Source organism: Opisthocomus hoazin, chromosome 5 (genome assembly GCF_030867145.1).
Source record: "Opisthocomus hoazin isolate bOpiHoa1 chromosome 5, bOpiHoa1.hap1, whole genome shotgun sequence".
Classification (NCBI taxonomy): domain Eukaryota; kingdom Metazoa; phylum Chordata; class Aves; order Opisthocomiformes; family Opisthocomidae; genus Opisthocomus; species Opisthocomus hoazin.
The window spans coordinates 49044548-49050181 of NC_134418.1; positions in this window are offsets into that span (position 1 = coordinate 49044548).

Genomic DNA, 5634 nt, shown 5'->3' on the forward strand with positions numbered 1-5634 from the left:
TTAGGGACTACAATTAGAGTTAGGGGTTAGGGTTAGGCTTAGGTTTAGGGTTAGGGTCATTACGGTTAGGGTTAGGGGTTAGGGTTCGGGTTAGGTTTAGTGTTAGGGTTAGGGTTAGGATCATTAGGGTTAGGTTTAGGGGTTAGGGTTAGGGTTAGGGTTAGGGTTAGGGTTAGGGTTAGGCTTAGGCTTAGGGTTTAGTGTTAGGGTTAGGGTTAGGGTTAGGGTTGAGGTTGAGGTTAGGGTCATTAGGCTTAGGGTTGGTTTGCGGTATGGATTAGGGTTAGGGTTAGGGTTAGGGTTAGGGTTAGGTCTTAGGTTTAGGGTTAGGGTTAGGGTTAGGGTTAGGGGTTAGGGTTAGGGTTAGGGTTAGGGTTACGGTTAGGGATAGGGTTAGTGTTACATTTAGGTTTAGGTTAGGGTTAGGGTTAGGCTTAGGTGTTTGGGTTAGGATTAGGGTTAGGCGTAAGGGTTAGGTTTGAATAGGTTTAGGGTTAGGGTTAGGGTTTAGGTTTAGGGTTAGGGTTAGGGTCATTAGAGTTCGGGTTAGTTAGGGTTAGGGTTAGGGTTAGGGTCATTAGGGTTTGTTTTAGTGTTAGTGTCATTAGGGTTAGGGTTGGCTGGGGTTAGTGTTAGGGGATAGGGTCTGTTTTAGGGTACTTAGCGTTAGGGTTAAAGTCATTAGGGTAAGGGTTAGGGGTTAGGGATAAGGTTAGGGTTAGCATCATAAGGCTTAGGGTTGGTTAGGGTTAGGGGTTTGGTTTAGGGTTAGTGTTAGGGGTTAGGGTTAGGGTCATTACGGTAAGGGTTAGGGGTTAGGGTTAGGGTTAGGGTTAGGGTTAGGGTTAGGGTCATTAGGGTTAGGATTAGGGTTAGGTTTATATTTAGAGGTTAGGGGTTAGGGTTAGGTTTAGGCTTAGGCTTAGGGTTTAGTGTTAGGGTTAGGGTTAGAGTTAGGGTTAGGGTTAGGGTTTAGGGTTAGGGTTAGGGTCATTAGAGTTCGGGTTAGTTAGGGTTAGGGTTAGGGTCATTAGGGTTTGTTTTAATGTTAGGGTCATTAGGGTTAGGGTTGGCTGGGGTTAGTGTTAGGGGATAGGGTCTGTTTTAGGGTACTTAGCGTTAGGGTTAAAGTCATTAGGGTAAGGGTTAGGGGTTAGGGATAAGGTTAGGGTTAGGATCATAAGGCTTAGGGTTGGTTAGGGTTAGGGGTTTGGTTTAGGGTTAGTGTTAGGGGTTAGGGTTAGGGTTAGGTTTAGGTTTAGGGTTAGGGTTAGGGTTGGGGTTAGTTTAGGGTTAGGGTTCGGGTTCGGGTTAGTGTTGGGTTAGGGTTAGGGTCATTAGGGTTTGGGATTAGGGGTTAGGTTTATGGTTAGGGTTAGGGTCATTAGGCTTAGGATTGGTTTGGGGTAAGGATTAGGGTTAGGGTTAGGATTTAGGGTTATATTTAGGGGTTAAGGTAAGGGTTAGAATTAGGGTTAGGGTTAGGCTTAGGGTTAGGGTCATTAGGGTTAGGATTTGTTGGGGTTAGGGTTAGGGGTTAGGGTCTGTTTTAGTGTCCTTAGGATTAGTGTTAGGGTCATTAGGGTAAGGATTAGGGGTTAGGGATAAGGTTAGGTTGAGGGTCATTAGGCTTAGGGTTGGTTAGGGCTAGGGGTTAGGTTTAAGGTTAGGGTTAGGGTTAGGGTAGGGGTACGATTAGGCTTAGGTTAGGTTTAGGGTTAGGGTTAGGGTTAGTGTTTAGGGTTAGGGTTAGTCTTTAGGGTAGGTTAGGGTTAGGGTTAGGGTTATAGTTATGGTTAGCCTTAGGATTAGGGTTAGGGTTAGGGTTTGTGATAGGGGTTAGTGGTTAGGGTAGGGTTTGGTTATGGACATTAGGGTTAATGTTAGGGTTCTGGTTAGGGTTATGGTTAGGGTCAGGGTTAAGGTTAGGATTGGATAGGTTTAGGGTTAGCGTTAGGGTTAGGGTCATTAGGGTTAGATTCAGGGTTAGCGCCTTTAGGGTTAGGGTTAGGGACTACAATTAGGGTTAGGGGTTAGGGTTAGGCTTAGGTTTAGGGTTAGGGTCATTAGGGTTAGGGTTAGGGGTAGGTTTAAGGTTAGGTTTAGGGTTAGGTTTAGGGTTAGGGTCATTACGGTTAGGGTTAGGGGTTAGGGGTTAGGGTTCGGGTTAGGTTTAGTGTTAGTGTTAGGCTTAGTGTTAGGTGTAGGTGTTAGGGTTAGGGGTTAGGGTTAGGATTAGGGTTAGGGTTAGGATCATTAGGGTTAGGGTTAGGGGTTAGGGTTAGTGTTAGGGTTAGGTTTTGAGTTAGGGTTAGGGGTATTGGTTAGGTTTAGGGTTAGGGTTAGGGTTAGGGTTAGAGTTAGGGTTAGGGTTCGGTTTAGGGTTAGGGTTAGTCTTTTGGGTAGGTTAGGGTTAGGGTTAGGGTTAGGGTTAGGGTTAGGGTTAGGGTTAGGGTTAGGGTTAGGGTTAGGGTTAGGGTTAGGGTTAGGGTTATGGTCAGCCTTAGGATTGGGTTAGGGGTTAGGGTTAGGGTTAGGGTTAGTATTAGGGCTAGGGTCATTAGTGTTAGGGTTAGGGTTAGGGATAGGGTCATAAGGGTTAGGGTTAAGGTTAGGGTTAGGGTCATTAGGGATAGGATTAGGGTTAGGTTTATATTTAGAGGTTAGGTGTTACGGTTAGGTTAGTGTTAGGCTTAGGCTTAGGCTTAGGGTTTAGTGTTAGGGTTAGAGTTAGGGTTAGGGTTAGGGGTTAGAGTTAGGGTTAGGGTTAGGGTTAGGGTCAGGGTTAGGGGTTAGGGTTAGGGTTAACCTTAGGGTTAGGCTTAGGGTTTACTGTTAGGGTTAGGGTTAGGGTTAGGGTTAGGGTTGAGGTTAGGGTCATTAGGCTTAGGGTTGGTTTGCTGTATGGATTAGGGTCAGGGTTAGGTCTTAGGTTTAGGGTTAGGGTTAGGATTAGGGTTAGCCTTAGGTGTTTGGGTTAGGATTAGGGTTAGGCGTAAGGGTTAGGTTTGAATAGGTTTAGGGTTAGGGTTAGGGTTACGGTTAGGGTTAGGGTCATTACGGTTAGGGTTAGGGGTTAGGGTTAGGGTTAGGGTTAGGGTTAGGGTTAGGGTTTGTGATAGGGGTTAGTGGTTAGGGTAGGGTTTGGTTATGGACATTAGGGTTAATGTTAGGGTTCTGGTTAGGGTTACGGTTAGGGTCAGGGTTAAGGTTGGGATTGGATAGGTTTAGGGTTAGCGTTAGGGTTAGGGTCATTAAGGTTATATTCAGGGTTAGCGCCTTTAGGGTTAGCGTTAGGGACTACAATTAGGGTTAGGGGTTAGGGTTAGGCTTAGGTTTAGGGTTAGGGTCATTAGGGTTAGGGTTAGGGTTAAGGTTAGGGTTAGGGTTAGGTTTAGGGTTAGGGTCATTACGGTTAGGGTTAGGGGTTAGGGTTCGGGTTAGATTTAGTGTTAGTGTTAGGGTTAGTGTTAGGTGTAGGGGTTAGGGTTAGGGGTTAGGGTTAGGGTTAGGGTTAGGATCATTAGGGTTAGGGTTAGGGGTTAGGGTTAGGGTTAGGGTTAGGGTTAGGAGCATTAGGGTTAGGGTTAGGGGTTAGGGTTAGGGTTAGGGTTAGGTTTTGAGTTAGGGTTAGGGGTATTTGTTAGGTTTAGGGTTAGGGTTAGAGTTAGGGGTATTGGTTAGGTTTAGGGTTAGGGTTAGGGTTAGGGTTCGTGTTTAGGGTTAGGGTTAGGTTTAGAGTTAGGGTTAGGGTTCGGTTTAGGGTTAGGGTTAGTCTTTAGGGTAGGTTAGGGTTAGGGTTAGGGTTAGGGTTAGGGTTAGGGTTAGGGTTAGGGTTAGGGTTAGGGTTAGCCTTAGGATTGGGTTAGGGGTTAGGGTTAGGGTTAGGGTTAGGGTTAGTATTAGGGCTAGGGTCATTAGTGTTAGCGTTAGGGTTAGGGGTAGGGTCGTAAGGGTTAGGGTTAAGGTTAGGGTTAGGGTCATTAGGGTTAGGATTAGGGTTAGGTTTATATTTAGAGGTTAGGGGTTAGGGTTAGGGTTAGGGTTAGGCTTAGGCTTAGGCTTAGGGTTTAGTGTTAGGGTTAGGGTTAGGGTTAGAGTTAGGGTTAGGGTTAGGGGTTAGGGTTAGGGTTAGGCTTAGTGTTAGGCTTAGGGTTTAGTGTTAGGGTTAGGGTTAGGTTTAGAGTTGAGGTTAGGGTCATTAGGCTTAGGGTTGGTTTGCGGTATGGATTAGGGTTAGGGTTAGGTCTTAGGTTTAGGATTAGGGTTAGGGTTAGGGATAGGGTTAGGGTTACGTTTAGGGTTAGGTTAGGTTTAGGGTTAGGCTTAAGTGTTTGGGTTAGGATTAGGGTTAGGCGTAAGAGTTAGGTTTGAATAGGTTTAGGGTTAGGGTTAGGGTTTAGGTTTAGGGTTAGGGTTAGGGTCATTAGAGTTCGGGTTAGTTAGGGTTAGGGTTAGGGTTAGGGTCATTAGGGTTTGTTTTAGTGTTAGGGTCATTAGGGTTAGGGTTGGCTGGGGTTAGTGTTAGGGGATAGGGTCTGTTTTAGGGTACTTAGCGTTAGGGTTAAAGTCATTAGGGTAAGGGTTAGGGGTAAGGGATAAGGTTAGGGTTAGGATCATAAGGCTTAGGGTTGGTTAGGGTTAGGGGTTTGGTTTAGGGTTAGTGTTAGGGGTTAGGGTTAGGGTTAGGTTTAGGTTTAGGGTTAGGGTTAGGGTTGGGGTTAGTTTAGGGTTAGGGTTCGGGTTCGGGTTAGTGTTGGGTTAGGGTTAGGGTCATTAGGGTTTGGGATTAGGGGTTAGGTTTATGGTTAGGGTTAGGGTCATTAGGCTTAGGATTGGTTTGGGGTAAGGATTAGGGTTAGGGTTAGGATTTAGGGTTATAGTTAGGGGTTAAGGTAAGGGTTAGAATTAGGGTTAGGGTTAGGCTTAGGGTTAGGGTCATTAGGGTTAGGATTTGTTGGGGTTAGGGTTAGGGGTTAGGGTCTGTTTTAGTGTCCTTAGGATTAGTGTTAGGGTCATTAGGGTAAGGATTAGGGGTTAGGGATAAGGTTAGGTTGAGGGTCATTAGGCTTAGGGTTGGTTAGGGCTAGGGGTTAGGTTTAAGGTTAGGGTTAGGGTTAGGGTAGGGGTACGATTAGGCTTAGGTTAGGTTTAGGGTTAGGGTTAGGGTAGGGGTACGATTAGGCTTAGGTTAGGTTTAGGGTTAGGGTTAAGGTTAGGGTTAGGGTTAGGGTTAGTCTTTAGGGTAGGTTAGGGTTAGGGTTAGGGTTATAGTTATGGTTAGCCTTAGGATTAGGGTTAGGGTTAGGTTTAGGGTTTGTGATAGGGGTTAGTGGTTAGGGTAGGGTTTGGTTATGGACATTAGGGTTAATGTTAGGGTTCTGGTTAGGGTTATGGTTAGGGTCAGGGTTAAGGTTAGGATTGGATAGGTTTAGGGTTAGCGTTAGGGTTAGGGTCATTAGGGTTAGATTCAGGGTTAGCGCCTTTAGGGTTAGGGTTAGGGACTACAATTAGGGTTAGGGGTTAGGGTTAGGCTTAGGTTTAGGGTTAGGGTCATTAGGGTTAGGGTTAGGGGTAGGTTTAAGGTTAGGTTTAGGGTTAGGTTTAGGGTTAGGGTCATTACGGTTAGGGTTA